The 16,649-nt window shown below is 36.0% G+C and overlaps 2 long non-coding RNA genes across 8 annotated transcripts; both read right to left on the bottom strand.

The window, feature by feature from the left end:
• Positions 1–3,191: 3,191 nt before the first annotated feature.
• Positions 3,192–6,962, bottom strand: LOC150030894 (uncharacterized). Of its 5 annotated transcripts, none has more exons than XR_016526424.1 (7): positions 6,042–6,959; positions 5,575–5,634; positions 4,027–4,188; positions 3,807–3,928; positions 3,624–3,677; positions 3,433–3,537; positions 3,192–3,226 (listed from the first exon to the last, which is right to left on the bottom strand). It is a non-coding gene; the product is annotated as an uncharacterized LOC150030894 (long non-coding RNA). The 5 variants fall into 5 exon arrangements; XR_016526426.1 differs by lacking the exon at positions 3,192–3,226 and having other exon boundaries at positions 3,301–3,537; positions 6,042–6,268; positions 6,372–6,962; XR_016526427.1 differs by lacking the exon at positions 3,192–3,226 and having other exon boundaries at positions 3,301–3,537; positions 6,042–6,268; positions 6,469–6,962.
• A 4,622-nt stretch (positions 6,963–11,584) lies between these two features.
• Positions 11,585–16,135, bottom strand: LOC150030893 (uncharacterized). 3 transcript variants are annotated; one of them, XR_016526429.1, is made up of 4 exons: positions 12,696–16,135; positions 11,959–12,608; positions 11,710–11,767; positions 11,585–11,610 (listed from the first exon to the last, which is right to left on the bottom strand). It is a non-coding gene; the product is annotated as an uncharacterized LOC150030893 (long non-coding RNA). The 3 variants fall into 3 exon arrangements; XR_016526430.1 differs by having other exon boundaries at positions 11,601–11,610; positions 11,959–12,022; positions 12,187–16,135; XR_016526428.1 differs by having other exon boundaries at positions 11,959–16,135.
• Positions 16,136–16,649: the final 514 nt, after the last annotated feature.

The raw sequence follows: 16,649 nt of genomic DNA, 5'->3' as shown, positions 1-16,649 counted from the left end.
TTACGAGTTCATAATGGAAGTCTAGATACTTGATACCCCTAATTATCAAATATGAATTTAAAAGATCTTAATGCATTTACCAACATGAATGTTTTTGAGTTCATAACTTATTTTCCTACTACCCAAGTGCTAAATATAATATGTGTTAATCACTAAATTATTAAACAGGAGGGTTTAAGTAAAACAGCAAAAGTTCAAGCACGAATAGAATAAGTACCCAAAGAAATGTGACTACCCCTTGAATTGGCCGCCCATTATATGCACCTTGTTGCCTTCTCTTTTCCAACTCAATTTCATGGAAAGACATGTATAAAACAAAAAGAAAAAACAATCACTTGGACAGGAGCGTTAAAGTAAAACAACAAAAGTTCAAGCACGAGTAGTAAGTTTCATTTTCCATAACCTATCCTCATCTATAATATTTATTTTTCCATAACCTATCCTCATCTATAATATCATGGGCAAGAATTTCATTGAGTTCCGAAATAAGCTGTTGCACCTGTAGAAAGCGGGTTATAAATGATATCAGTTCAAGAATGACATATTGATCCCTTTAGACTCTCTCTTTAGACTCTCTCTCGAGTAGCTCTTTAGACTCTCTCTTTAGGTTCTCCATTTTCTTTATGTTGTGCTCGACATCCCTTTAGAGCTACTCGAGAGAGAGAGTCTAAAGAAAGAACCTAAGATTTGAAAGAGCTAAGTTAGAATCTAGACTCGAGAGTGCAATGATTAGAACTGCATAAACAAAAGATAGGAACCTAGAGATAAATTCTGTTTGCCAACCTGCATCGCATGCATCCTAGAGATAGGTATGATATTATGTGGTCGCCTTATATGTGTATGTGTCATTTTTTCATCGCATAAATAAGAATAGAGGCTTATGTGTAGGTCCTATAGTCTTATCGCATATATCGCATGCGTTCTAGCATTAAAAGTCGTAGCATTCGCATCGAGAGATGATTTACTATTGTATGTGTGTTGCATGATCGCATAGCATGAACGCATCCTAAGAAGTGTTAGCCGAAACTCTTCTCAACCCATTCACCGCATACTTATCGCGTCCCGTTTTATAACTCTTTTCGAACTCCGCTGTATTTCTTTATTTTTATTACCACAAACAACATTCCCAATAACTACTTGATTTATTTGGTTACCGCAAATTCTTCTGAGAAATTACCACCGCATATTTTTTCCCAAGTCCCTGTGTTCGACCCTGGACTTACCAAGAAACTCAGTGGGGTTTACACTTGAATTCCACTGAGAAAACTTAAGTGCTCAACGCATTTTCATCCATAATTCCACCTCATAAAATAACGCATCAGGGTGCCATGGATGGGCGGTGGAGCTGACTCTCCCGAGATCTAGCTCCGATCGTAGGCTTTGGTCGTTTCTCGGAATGGAAGAAGGAGATGAAGAATTCTCAAGCCTTCTTCTCACGCATTTGTCTGGATCGCAGGGAAAAACTCTAGATAAGTTGACATTCTGCTCACCGGCTTCTTTATATAGAGATTGGATCGCCGACAGCATTAATGGACTGCTCTGATTCTGACATTCGCGACGCGTTAGTCCTTTCTAAATCTCTGCTGCTAATGGCGTAGTAGGTGAAATGTCAACATCAGTTTTTTATTTTCCCAAGATGTACGTTGATGTGTTCATTCCACCAACCTTGCGTTGATCCCTCTATTATGCGTTATCGTGTAGCCGCAATCTTGCAGTGACCGCATTCGCTTAATACCGCAACTTCGACACGGTGATCGCAATTGCTTGATGAGCGCAACTACCATGCGATGGATGCATGCCTCGCCTTCATTTTGGCTTGCCCCCACATGTGTCATGCGGACATCCAATTACGAGCAAGACGCTCTTTCTCAAAGTAGACTCATACATACTTAGCAGCGGAATTGCGGTCATTTGTTTATGCGTTGATCCTGGCGACTTACTTTCGTTTTGGCTTGCCCCCACGTGTGTCTTGCGGACATCCAACTACAGGTATGTGTCATTCACAACTTAACTCTTATCAACATGTGTTTCTCCATTGCGTTGGCAGTGGAGTTGTTATTCTAATTTTCCTTTTTTTTCTTCATATAGCCAAAAATAGCAAGGTTGAAAATAAATACCTCACCCCAAAATTTAAAATGCGGCAATGTCCTCCTTGCCAATAGATTGAAAGAAGTCATCCAATGTTCTTAAGAAGTTTGGTAAAGGATCAGTTTGAAAGAAACCTAGCAGACCACTAACTTTTAGAAACATTTCTTGAGGTGATTGTCCTAAAAATAAGTTGACTCTAGTATATATATAAAAAAAAAATAGATGCATGTGATTCATCTTTGAAATCATAAATGGCAAAGAGAAAGCATGCGGCGACTTACTAAATATATCAATGTTAAATGATTGCGGTAATCAAACAGGATGCGGTGATAAAACTTTCAAAATTAAAATACGATGCGATGGTGCAGAATTTGGAATAGAGTGAAGGAAAAATACAACACCAAAATTTGCGCTGTCGTCGGCATTGTCTGTCGATGCCTCCTTCTTTGCGGTGATCTTCCTTTACATTGCATCAAAGAAAACATTGAGAGGGTAATGATAATAATAAAGTAGTTGTATCTTCATGCAGCGCCTCCGCAATCGTGTGCCTTGATCGTTTGCAAAGAAAACATTGAGAGGGTAATGATGACAGTAAAAGCAAATATATGATAACAGGTAATAATAAGGTGATGAAAGTTCATGAAGTATTGAGGTAGAAAAAGGATATTCGAAAAGAATGCATCCGTGATGAGGTCTTCACATAGTAGCTCAGGGACTACTTATTCCAAGCTGGGCCTTTCACGTCCACGGTGGCATTTTCTTCTTCTCTCGTTCTTCCAGAATCTTGACTGTTTTAATCCGGAGCTTTTCTCGATTAATGTTTATTATGATTTCCTCTTTGTGCACATTACCAATCATTTTTTAATATATCTGCATAAACATCAGCAGAGCCTATTAAGAGTCTCATCTCATGAATGCGATATTCCATTTTTTTCCTTGAGTTCTTGAAGAAACTACTTCAACTTTGAAAGAGTCACCAAAGTTCAGTCCAAACGAAATATCAATTCTAAAGCAGTTACAAAGAGAAATGAGTACCTTGCAAGCAGAATCAAATCCAAAACTTGTGGTGACCTCTTTGCATTTGAGATCACCATCAATGGTTTTGGGCAACCAATCACTCGGGTTCAAATTCTTACTCCTAATTTGAAAACAACAGATAGAAGGGGAATATAAATAACAGAGTCTTGCACACACAAAAAATGGTACCCTATAGTAATTAATTACTCAACCTTATATTTCTGCAATAAAAATAACATATAATAGCTTATCTATGACAATGAAAGTAAGAAAGAGAGAGCAAAAAGGAGGGAGGCAATAAACAAATTTCATAGTTTTGAAAAATACATAAAGTTTTCAGCGAGGAGACAGGCATTTGTGTTGGAATCATCTACACCAATTGACAAGGCCATCCAAATCAAGCTTCTTAGCAGTTTCTTCAGCTTGCTTAAACTGGAAATAGAAACGAACAGTCAATTAATGCCTTGACTACAACTAAGACGTCTCAAAATGAAAATTCTGGGAAGAAAGAATTTCACCTGATCTAGTGTTTCAATCTTATCCCTCCCACTACATATCATATCAAAACCACCCTAATAAAACAAAAATGCATTTAAATCAAGAATTGCATACAAATGGCAATCACTTCGAATCAAGACTGCACATATTCACACTAATAATTCTAACAAGTGAAAGCTAGAAATCCCTTCAAGAAAATTAACCTGATTGCGATATGGGTAGATAAATTATGCAGTTAGTTCTACATATTTACATTTCATGATCCCTGCAGGACCACCCTTGAAACCATACAACGTGCTTCCTTTTGCATGAACTTGTAGGTAATCTTCACCAAAATCATTGAAGCTGCTAATTAGCCACAACTTGAACAGAAAAGCAAACATTTGTTCTTGATTTATAAATGTGGACACAATGAGACCCTACCAAATAGTCCAGAAATCACATTATGCCCTCCCAGTGCTTGGCCACCAGACTAGACAACTCCGATCTTCAATTTCTTATTCACCTGCACCGAACTGGAATCATTTGGCACCAACATTGCCGACGGTTGGCCGAAAAGATTAAGAAACAACTTTGTGATATCATCTGCGCGCACTTATAACACACAATTCAAACACTTTAAAACCTTAAGAAGTAGCAACTGGCCTCAAACGCATTCAGTAAAACTCAAGTTCCAAACAAAAGCAAGATTTACAATCATAAGCAAAACAGTAAAAGAACAAACAAAACTCAATGCATGTCACTACTCTTCCTTCGAGACATCAATCAACCCAGTTACCAAACAGAGTACAAAAAAAAAAAGCACGTTATGAAGGCTAAAAACTCCAAAACAAGAAGAGAAAGTAAATGATCTATGGATAATAAACACCCGGATTGCCAGCGGCAGAGCTAGGAGGGCCATCGAGGATTTTGAAGGGGTTTTTGGGAATAGAGGGAAAAGGGAGAGGTTGATCGATACAGTGGGCTTGGACTTCGATATACACAGTAGAAACAAGGCCAATCTCCGACGGAGAAGATGCAATGACTAAGGAAACATCGGCATTAGCGATGAAAGGCGGAGACATTGGTAGGAGAGAAATGAAGATGAAAATGGGGAGATAGGTAGAGAAATGAAAGATTGAATCAATGAAAGAAGTGGAAAATTGAGTGTTCGACAAGGTCGAGAAGATGAAGGACTTGACTAGAATAAGAGGAAAGAGCTTGTGGATGAAATGGATAACACTCTAAGAAGGGATTTTGATTCTCCAAAAGCTCCATATGAGTCCCTAATGTGAGGATTTGGCCAGCAAGAGACTAAAATTTTTATGGCTAAAACAACGAGAGAGAGAGAGAGAGGGTTTCAATGAAACGAAATTTTTAATTTAAAAAATGAAAAGAGATATTTGGTCTCCAAGCGAATGTAACAATTTAGGCTACTTTAAAACGCATTTGGTCTCCACGAAATCAATCAATTTGCATACAGATAAAGACCTCCACCAACATTTGGTGAAAACCCAACCTTAGCAAAAAGAAAAGGCTTAAAACATAAATCCCAACCAAAAACACCTGGAGACTCTAGTGGAAAAGGGACAACCAAGGTAAATGTTTAGAACTCGGCTATGCTACACAAAACTTGCCAATTCAGGCCTAAGACATATGGGAGGTTTTTTGCAAGACGTGGAAGGCATTAATAGTTCCCAAAGAACCAACCAAGAAAATAAATGAACTTTCTATGGGATTTTTAGTTTCCACCAAGAAGTGAGAACGTAAGAATAGCAAAACAAATAAATAGGCACTTGAGCTAGATTTTACAAAGACTAATGCAAGTGTGACATAATATTTGACAAAGACTAATTCAAATATTTTTTAAAACAAGGATAAAATAAAGAGCTAGATTTTAAGATAGAAAAAGCAAGATTTATAGTTAATATGTGACTAAATCACTCAAATTTAATAGCCTGAAGGTAAAAGACTACTACAACTTTTTCATACCTTTTAGTGTGTTCTTCTACTCCACGACTTGAATTGGGGATAAAAATGAAGTGATTTAACCTAGCAAAAAAATACATGATTAACTAACCAAATACAACAGTCGTAACAATTTTTTATATTGTTTAAACTAACACCCACACTAATGATACACACACGCAACACTAATGACCAAGTTACTTTACTAATATTTCAATATTTTAGCTTTAATGACATTTAGCTATAAACTAAATAATAATACATGAAGTATCAAATTTTAACAAAGGGAAAACAAAAAGAGAGAGAAATAGAAGAAAGGAGTATCAATAGAAATGAGATGAAGAAAACAGAAAAACAAAAAGATATTGAGATACAATCATATGGATGGAGAAAATTAAGCAAGAGATGGAGAAGATAGACGGAGAAACAGAGATAAAAAAAGAAAGAAAAAGGAGAAAGAAGGACAAGAAGAAAGAAATCAAGTGAAATACCATAAGATGGAGAGAGAAAGAACTAGCCTTTCGTTTCGCCAACAAAGAAGTCATCTTTGACGATTTCTCATTCCTTCTTTACCGAGCCGCCTCTCTTCGCCATTCGAAGTACTACTTCTGCCTTCCCTTTTGAGAACATACCCAGGAGCCCTCCTTTTCCAATAATTAAAAAAAATACCATAAAGCTTCGTCTGTGATTTTGTCGGCCGGCCCTTTACAAGACAATACTGAGCAAAAATATACACCAACAAAATAGACATTACAATGAACTTAACACATTCATAATAATTCATGTAAGAATGGAAACTACAAAGAAGTTAGATATCTCACTTCCAACTATGGAATTTGACCCGAGACTTAATTAAAATATCTTATCCAAATTCTGAAAAATAGGTTCGATTTTCATCAATTTGGTTGTGTAAGATACCTATATCCAGATCACCTGCTCCATTATTCTTTTAGATTTGAACTTGCATAATCAATGGTAGGATTCTGATCTGACCTCCTCACATGACAAATGGAGCGGCGTGAATTATAATATAAGACTGGGAAGGAGATTAAAGGAAACGACATTTACTCTAGAAAGAGATCATATGACCATCTAGTTCCACCATTGTCTTCTTGATCACGGGCTTGAACTTACTTGCCAAACGAATTCTACCTTTAGAAAGAGATCATCAAATGATAAATATTAAACTAGACTTCATGAAGATGTTCTATCAATCCAAAGCCTTTCAAAATTGTTAAGAGAAAAGATACTCCACTTTTATCCTTGTTTTTCTGATCTTACATGCACCTTGTCTAGTCTTTATAATATTGTCTAAGTAACTATTAAGTTATTTGGATACTCAAAAAAAGAAAAAAATAAATAAACTTTTAAGTTTCATCAACTAGAAAATTGTTGTCTTTTTAATATAGATTGGAGAGTTTTTTTCATCTTTCGTTTTTTTTCTTCTAGCGATCTCCATTTGTTCTCATTTTGGCTGGATAATTGATACTCTGTTTATCATTTCCCTTCTTATTCCCCATAAAAAATATTCTATAAAAAAAATTATTAACGTGTTATTCAAGAAAACATGAGAACAGGAATGCACGTTTTCATGAAAAAATCATACCGTGTCTCCTCTCCACATCCATTAACGAAGTCAATGCAGTTTCGCCAGCCATCCAATCTTCAACAGAAGCAGCCAAATTTCCTACCCGGTATGCATAACTAGTAAGTAATAGAAATGAGGAAAAAATCTATGGAGGAAACTGATATCAAGAAAAAGAATGAAAGGTTAAAAGGTTAGAGACTAAAATGATCAGGAGGTACAAGAAGTGGGACAGACAGATCGATGATATTGGTCCAGTTTTTCCACTCTGGAGGAGAGCTCCAGCAGTGTAACCCAAAGCATAGCAATAAGTTGAATCAAAGTTCGTGGGTAAACCACACATCCCTCGTACCTATAAGTCAAAAGAAGAAATAAACAGAGATAACACACAGAGCACTAACCAGCAAAGTACAATTTTTTTCGTATCATCTCATGGCCATTCGCTCGTACCATTGGTAAGTTTACATTTGAAAGTCAAGTAGCTGTAAGCCTAAGCCATCACTTGATTGGTCATTTTCTTTACGAGTTCATAATTGAAGTCTAGATACTTGATACCCCTAATTATCAAATATGAATTTAAAAGATCTTAATGCATTTACCAACATGCATGTTTTTGAGATATCAACTGATTTGCCTACTACCCAAGTGCTAAATATAATATGTGTTAATCACTAAATTATTAAACAGGAGCGTTTAAGTAAAACAGCAAAAGTTCAAGCACGAATAGAATAAGTACCCAAAGAAATGTGACTACCCCTTGAATTGGCCGCCCATTATATGCACCTTGTTGCCTTCTCTTTTCCAACTCGGTTTCATGGAAAGACGTATAAAATAAAAAGAAAAAACAATTACTTGGACAGGAGCGTTAAAGTAAAACAGCAAAAGTTCAAACACGAGTAGTAAGTTTCATTTTCCATAACCTATCCTCATCTATAATATCATGGGCAAGAATTTTATTGAGTTCCGAAATAAGCTGCTGCACCTGTAGAAAACGGGTTATAAATGATATCAGTTCAAGAAAAATATTCTAAGCAAGATTTAGAGTTAATATGTGACTAAATCACTCAAATTTAATAGCCTGAAGGTAAAAGACTACTACAACTTTTTCATACCTTTTAGTGTGTTCTTCTACTCCGTAACTTGAATTGGGGATAAAAAGGAAGTGATTCAACCTAGCAAAAAAGTACATGATTAACTAACCAAATACAACAGTCGTAACAATTTTTTATATTGTTTAAACTAACATCCACACTAATGATACACCCACGCAACACTAATGACCAAGTTACTTAACTAATATTTCAATATTTTAGCTTTAATGACATTGAGCTATAAACTAAATAATAATACATGAAGTATCAAATTTTAACAAAGGGCAAACAAAAAGAGAGAAAGAAATAGAAGAAAGGAGTATCAATGGAAATGAGATGAAGAAAACAGAAAAACAAAAAGTTATTGAGATACAATCATATGAATGGAGAAAATTAAGCAAGAGATGGAGAAGATAGACGGAGAAACAGAGATAAAAAAATGAAAGAAAAAGGAGAAATAAAGACAAAAAGAAAGAAATCAAGTGAAATACCATAAGATGGAGTGAGAAAGAACTAGCCCTTCGTTTCGCCAACAAAGAAGTCATCTTTGACGATTTCTAATTCCTTCTTTGTCGAGCCGCCTCTCTTCGCCATTGGAAGCACTACCTCTGCCTTCCCTTTCGAGAACATGCCCAGGAGCCCTCCTTTTCTAAGAATTAAAAGAAATACCATAAAGCTTTGTCTGTGATTTTGCCGGCCGGCTGTTTACAAGACAATAATGAGCAAAAATATACACCAACAAAATAGACATTACAATGAACTTAACACATTCCTAATAATTCATGTAAGAATGGAAACTACAAAGAAGTTAAATATCTCACTTCCAACTATGGAATTTGACCCAGGACTTAATTAAAATATCTTATCAAAATTCTGAAAAATAGGTTCGATTTTCATCAATTTGGTTGTGTAAGATACCTATATCCAGATCACCTGCTCCATTCTTCTTTTAGATTTGAACTTGCATAATCAATGGTAGGATTCTGATCTAACCTCCTCACATAACAAATTGAGCGGCGTGAATTATAATATAAGACTGGGAAGGAGATTAAAGGAAACATAATTTACTCTAGAAAGAGATCATATTACCATCTAGTTCCACCATTGTCTTCTTGATCACAGGCTTGAACTTACATGCCAAACGAATTCTACATTTAGAAAGAGATAATCAAATCACAAATATTAAACTAGACTTCATGAAGATGTTCTATAAATCCAAAGCCTTTCAAAATTGTTAAGAGAAAAGATACCCCACTTTTACATGATGATACTCCACTTTTATCCTTGTTCTTCTGATCTTACATGCACCTTAACTAGTCTTTATAGTATTGTGTTTGTAACTAGTAAGTTATTTGGATACTTAAAAAAAGAAAAATAAAATAAACTTTTAAGTTTCATCAACTAGAAAATTGTCGTCTTTTTAATATAGATTGGAGAGTTTTTTTTCATCTTTCATTTTTTTTCTTCTAGTGAACTTCATTGTTCTCATTTCGGCTGGATAATTGATACTCTGTTTGTCATTTCCCTTCTTCTTCCCCATAAAAAATATTCTATAAAAAAAATTATTAATGTGTTATTCAAGAAAACATGAGAACAGAAATGCACGTTTTCATGAAAAAATCATACCGTGTCTCCTTTCCACATCCATTAACGAAGTCAATGCAGTTCCGCCAGCCATCCAATCTTCAACTGGAGCAGCCAAATTTCCTACCTAATATGCATAACTAGTAAGTAATAGAAACGAGGAAAAAATCAATGGAGGAAACTGATATCAAGAAAAAGAATGAAAGGTTAAAAGGTTATAGACTAAAATGATCAGGAGGTACAAGAAGTGGGACAGACAGATCGATGATATTGGTCCAGTTTTTCCACTCTGGAGGAGAGCTCCAGCAGTGTAACCCAAAGCATAGCAATAAGTTGAATCAAAGTTCGTGGGTAAACACAACATCCCTTCGTACCTATAAGTCATAAGAAGAATTAAACAGAGATAACACACAGAGCACTAACCAGCAAAGTACAATTTTTTTCGTATCATCTCGTGGCCATTCGCTCGTACCATTCGTAAGTTTACATTTCAAGCACGAATAGATTAAGTACCCAAAGAAATGTGACTGCCCCTTGAATTGGCCGCCCATTATATGCACCTTTTTGTTTTCTCTTTTCCAACTCAATTTCATGGAAAGACATGTATAAAACAAAAAGAAAAAACAATTACTTGGACATTGTCGTGTGGATCTCTTTCAAGCAACAATTGTTCTTTGATTGCTCGTGGGAAAAATTCAAAAAAGTAATGAGATTGAGTTAGTTTCTTTTTCCATAACCTATCCTCATCTATAATATTTCTTTGTGCATAACCTATCCTCATCTATAATATCGTGGGCAAGAATTTCATTGAGTTCCGAAATAAGCTGTTGCACTTGTAGAAAGCAGATTATAAATGATATCGATTCAAGAATGAAATATTGATCCCGAGAATCTTAGGTTTAGTGGATAGTGAGTATACAACCAAAAGAAATAAACACAATTAGTTACAATAACAAGACAAATACCACCGGAATGAAGTCAAACAAACCCTCGAGAATAAGTACAACACCATAATTAATAACCAAGTTCAGAACGTTTACTAAATACATCGACAATGTAGTCTGTAACGTTTTTCAAGGTAAGCTTCTTAGCCGCAACCTGCAAATCACATTGTAAATTCGATGTACCCTATAAACTAAAGCTCTATTAATAAATGAGTCAACATTCAAAACACATTATTTTTTGTCTAGAAACTTTTTCGCCTGCATACATTCAAAACCAATAAATCTCCATGAGTCAAATACAACTAGGTGGTAGAGAACAAATTTTTCAAAGCAGACAAAAAAGGCATCCAATATCACTTAGGCAATTGAATATGATATGGGATGTCAATACTTAGTTCCATTGCACCATATTAAAAGTTTCAACCTAATTCCATGAATCCTTTGTTTATCACAACTTTTCATCTTTACCCTTAAGTTTTGTTTGATATTTACCATTCCATGTAAAAATGCAAGAAGATAAAATTCTCAAACAGGATATATTAACGGACTCAACAATTTCAGTTTTCATAGTTACATAGTATCTGTTGCAAAGATTATTAGTTATTACTGAGACAAAATCTAATTCTCAAAGAGAATAAACTACCCTAGGGTTGCATGTGGAGGTAAATGCCCCTCTTGACAAAGATTTCTATCTGGTAAAGCATGTGGAGATAAATGTTGTCCTTGACAAAGGTTTCTATCTTAAGTAGTTTAAATAAAGCAACTACTTTTTCTCCAATAATAGTAATATTTGGATGAGTTTGCAAAGCACACTCCAGTGTGATGTGAAAAGCAGCACGACCCATAAGCCGTCCAACTGTGGATATATGTACACTTTAATGTCATATGATAATAAACTTGAAACTTGAGTGAGAAACAAAAAGGTATCAACATCACAACAATGAAAAAGTACAACCTCACATTAGGTAGGTCAAATAGAGAAGGTTAATAAAATTGAGCAGCCGTGAAGTGCACTGTATTTTACAGATAAAGCAACAAGATGGGATTTATTATTTATATTATCTATTTATTTATTTATATATTTTTTAAAAAAGTGGACATATCTGAACTTTAAATACTGGTAATGTCAATAATTCAGTTATTATGAACATGTCAGCACATCAGAACTATTTTTAGTTTCAATTTCATTAAGCAAAATGCTTACAGTGGTAATATTTTCCTGTAGATCGAGCATCAACCATCACATTACCAATCATTTCTGAATATATCTGCATAAACATCAGAAGAGCCTATTAAGCATCTCATCTCATGAATGCGACATTCCATTTTTTCCTTGAATTCTTGAAGAAACTACTTCAACTTTGCAACAGTCACCAAAGTTGAGTCCAAACGAAATATGAATTCTAAAGCAGTTACAAAGAGAAATGAGTACCTTGCAAGCAGAATCAAATCCAAAACTTGTGGGGACCTCTTTGGATTTGAGATCACCATCAACAGTTTTTGGGCAACCAATCACTTGGGTTTTCAAATTCTTACTACTAATTTGAAAACAACAGAAAGAAGGGGAATATAGATCATAGAGTCTTGCACACAAAAAAAAATGGTACCCTAGAGTAATTAATTACTCAACCTTATATTTTTGTAATAAAAATAACATATAATAGCTTATCCATATATGACAATGAGAGTGAGAAAGAGAGCAAAAAGGAGGGAGGCAATAAACAAATTTCATAGTTCTGAAAAATACCTAAAGTTTTCAACGAGGAGACGTGCATTTGTGTTGGAATCATCTCCACCAATTACAACAAGGCCATCCAAATCAAGATTCTGAGCAGTTTCTTCAGCTTGCTTAAACTGAAAAATAGAACCGAACTGTCAATTAATGCCTTGACTACAACTAAGACGTCTCAAAATGAAAATTCTGGGAAGAAAGAGTTTCACCTGATCTAGTTTCAATCTTATCCCTCCCACTGCATATCATATCAAAACCACTCGGGTAAAACAAAAATGCATTTAAATCAAGAATTGCATTCAAATGGCAATCACTTCGCATCAAGACTGCACATATTCACACTAACAATTCTAACAAGTGAAAGCAAGAAATCCTTTCAAGAAAATTAACATGATTGCGATACGGGTAGATAAATTGTGCAGTCAGTTCTACATATTTACCATAAAAGCTAAGTTTTCGATTGGGCTAATATTATAAGCCTTCGGGCTTAAAAATGGTTGTTTCATTGTTTTTTCATTTTAATTTTGTAGGTCCATTGTCTTGAACGTGTCGCAGTTGTGCCCTTAAGTGTCCAGTCGTGTCAGGGCGTGTCAAAAATTAAAAAAACAATAATGAAATAAGGCGTGTCGGACACATGTCGGCGACGTCAGGACGTGGCAGTGTCGGACACATGTTCGACACCGACACTTGGCCACCTTAGGAGTGGCAATGCTTTATAGATAAATAGAGGGAGTGGGGTTGGGAAGTGGGTGTCAAATTTTTTGGAATTTCATTTGGTAAATTTGGGAGAGACTAGCCCTCTCGTAAGGTTAGGTTGTCATGTTACTTTTATTATATAGCATATTTCCATATTTGAGTGTTCTTGAATTTTCTTGTTCTTAAGAGCTCTAATTAGGAAGTATCCTAATAAATTGGTATCAATGCTCGTTCTTTCTTGGGAGTACTGTTTTTTTCTTTCTTTTTTTCTTTTGGACAATGGGAGAACAAGAACCATAGACATGAAGCGAGTGCCTAAAACGAATTGCTAATCGCAAATGTTATATGACAGATAGAGGAGAAACTCCATGGATGTGGGAGTAACTGCAAAATTGGGTTGCAGATTGTAAGCGCATAACGACAAATAGAAAAATTCGGGAGGAGAAATTGCGAGAAACTTAAAGCGCAAAAATGGAATGAGAATTTCAAGTTTGTAAACAAATCTACAATTGACAATCATTCTAAGATTGCTAATGTCTCAAACCTGAAGAACTCTTTATGGTTCAATCGAAGATGGAAACCAAACGGGGAAGATGAAGAAGTCGAGGAGGAAAGACAAAAAGAAAACCTACCCATAAAAAAAAAGGTCGAGACAAGCAAAGAAAACTCACCGATGGACGTAAGGTCAAGGAGGCAAAGTGACAAGCAAAATAAAAACGTTTGAATGATGAAAAAGGAAAAAAGTTGGAGATGCAAGGAATGAAAAAAGGAGAAAAATACCAATGGAAAAGGTGGTGTCAGACAAATGACAACTCGATTGAAGAAGCCGAATGTGTCAAAAGTCTCCAATGATTGGACGAAGAAAATATTGCTTCTCAAAGTTGTAGTGGAAGGTTGTGTTGGGTTTTGGTAAAATAGTAAAAGTGCAATCATCCCACATCAGAAAAACTCAAAAAAGTCATGGGCTCCAAGAATTATAAAAGGAATCTATGTCTTTGGTTTCAAGTCATCTCAGTTAGAAACATTTTAAGCTTAGGTGTGTTAAGTCTTGTTAAATTCCCTTCTGCATTCTCTAGTTCAAAAATGGGAAAAAGGGTATGAGTAGTCAAAAGCTTTGAGAGTGATGTTATAATTGGGGTCGAGGAGAGAATTATTCTGAGAATGTAACAATTTTTTGCATAATGAATCTCTTTGATGGGCTGTTGTTTTCCGTTGAGTTTGAGTTTTTCACGCTAATTATTGTGTTTCCAATTTTATTATTTTCTTTCAATTTTTTAGTTATTTTTCTGCTTGTTCATGCAATAGAAGTGGAAGGTTTTTCCCAATAAGTTGACCACGATGGAGAGAGAAGACACCGGTAGTTCATTGGTTAGGGTGGCAAAGAGACTGGCAGATGGAAAAATGACAACTGACAAAAACATTGGTGGGCAAAGTCAGTGGGAGACGAGGAGATTGGATGTGCTGAAATTTGTAGATGGAAAATTATGGTGGATGGAGAAAGAGGCTTGGGGAAGGGGTGGACTTGCGTGAAAAGATGGGAAAACAAATGGTTGCCCATGTGAAATGTCAAAAGGTGTCGGCCAACCTGATAACTTGTAGAAATACAAATTATTATAGTCTTTTACTTGGAATAATGATGATAGATAAGAAGAATATGTGTCAATCTTCTTAAGTATTCATGTTATTAAACTTGTGTGAAGCATCTCAAAAACATCTACTACCCCATATCATGAGTTATGTTGCACCAAAGTGTCTATTTTGCAGACTGATCGTAGGACCTACATCAAATGTGCAAAACCCCTACCCGACGAACAAACAATTAGTCGCATGCCTCGGGATCTCAGAGTCAATACCAGCGGATCTTCTCGCAAGTATTTAGAATATTGACCATGATAGCAATGCTGAAATTCTCACCTACCACGTTAGACGATTACGACTTATCAGAGTGGGAATTCCACCTCCATATTTCACCTTGATTCTTCATCGAAGCTTCGCCGAAGCAAGAGTCTAAAAGGGCTTTCTGCATTCATCCAACCATTATATCACAAGCAGCCTCAACATTCATCTGTGAGAAGCAAGAGATTACTAACAATTGCCCTTCACCTTATTTCTCTATCTTCTTAGTTGTTGTAGCCTTTTGTTTAAGAGATAGTTCATTTGTGTATTCAACAACTATTTTAATATCATCATGTTCACTTTCATCATCTTATCTATCCTCACTTTGGCTTTATCTCTTGTCATAAGTAACTAATTCTAATGGGGTAAGGGTGAAGATTAATATCATGATCTAAGTAGAATTTGTGGAAGTTATTTTGTTTGCTTAATATATGAGTATTAAAATGATTGCCTATGAGTACTCAATGAGTCATGTAGACTAACAACCTGAGACGGAAAGTAGTTGTGGATCTCATTAAGCAAAGCAAGAAATATTTGTCAACCCCGAAGCTTATTTTCTCTACTTGTGTATGTTATATAAGATTAAGTGTAAGTTAATACTAGGTTGTAGGGAAAGCTTGAGGATGCTAAGGAAGGAAAGAAAAATGATTTCAAGTGTTGATTACTAAGGGCTCTCGGGTGCTAAGTGAAAGAAGTGTAAGTTAATACTAGGTTGTAGGGAAAGCTTGAGGATGCTAAGGAAGGAAAGAAAAATGATTTCAAGTGTTGATTACTAAGGGCTCTCGGGTGCTAAGTGAAGAGTAAGAAGGCTTGGTTAATGAGAGAAATTTTGACTAAGTGTTGAAGGTCATGATGCATTGACGGTCATGCTGAGGTGTGCGATGGCCTAAGCATCTTAAGGTTAAGATGAAAGCTAGTGGTGTGAAGAAGAACATTGGCTAAGTGTTGGCCGAGAAGAAGATGCCATGCGTTTAGCATGGGCTATGCGCTAGTCGAGCCTCACGTTGAGGTTAGTTGGGCAAGGACGCGCGCATGGGCGAGAATGCCTTAAGCGATGCGGCTTGTGCGTGCATTGGTGTGCAATGGTTGGGCAAGGATGTGTGTAAAGTAGGCCCATGCGAAGATCTTGAGACTAGGCATCAGGTGCGAGTAAGGGCGCTGAGACGTGCACTAGCTAAGAGGTGTGTATGCATCCAAGTAAAGCCATGCATTGGTAAGAGTTAGTAAGCTATGAGTTGGTGATTAGGGGAAGCTTTTCAGCTTAATCACCGATTGTAGTGGCCAGTTGTCGAGATTAGAAGGTTTAATGTTGACTTAGTGGGATAGGTGGCAGCCTAAGTGTAATTAAGGTCATGCATCTCTTAATCTAAAAGGGAAGCCTCAGTTCAAGAACTTGGTTTGGACAATTCTCTAGTGTTAAACGGGTGATTCCACAGCCATTTGAAGGCTTGAGGAGTGTAGATGAAGCTATGAGGTTGCTGGAAGGAAATTCTTAAGAATTCGAGTTGACATCAGAAGATTTCCTCAAGAGGTCAAGCTCTCAGGTGATTTTGAGCAAGGTGTGAAGATTG

This window comes from Benincasa hispida, unplaced genomic scaffold, assembly GCF_027475165.1.
Source record: "Benincasa hispida cultivar pf3 unplaced genomic scaffold, pf3_genome.v1.1 HicScf1602, whole genome shotgun sequence".
Classification (NCBI taxonomy): domain Eukaryota; kingdom Viridiplantae; phylum Streptophyta; class Magnoliopsida; order Cucurbitales; family Cucurbitaceae; genus Benincasa; species Benincasa hispida.
The sequence above is the reverse complement of the archived record's forward strand: the minus strand, read 5'-3'. Positions and strand labels throughout refer to the sequence as shown.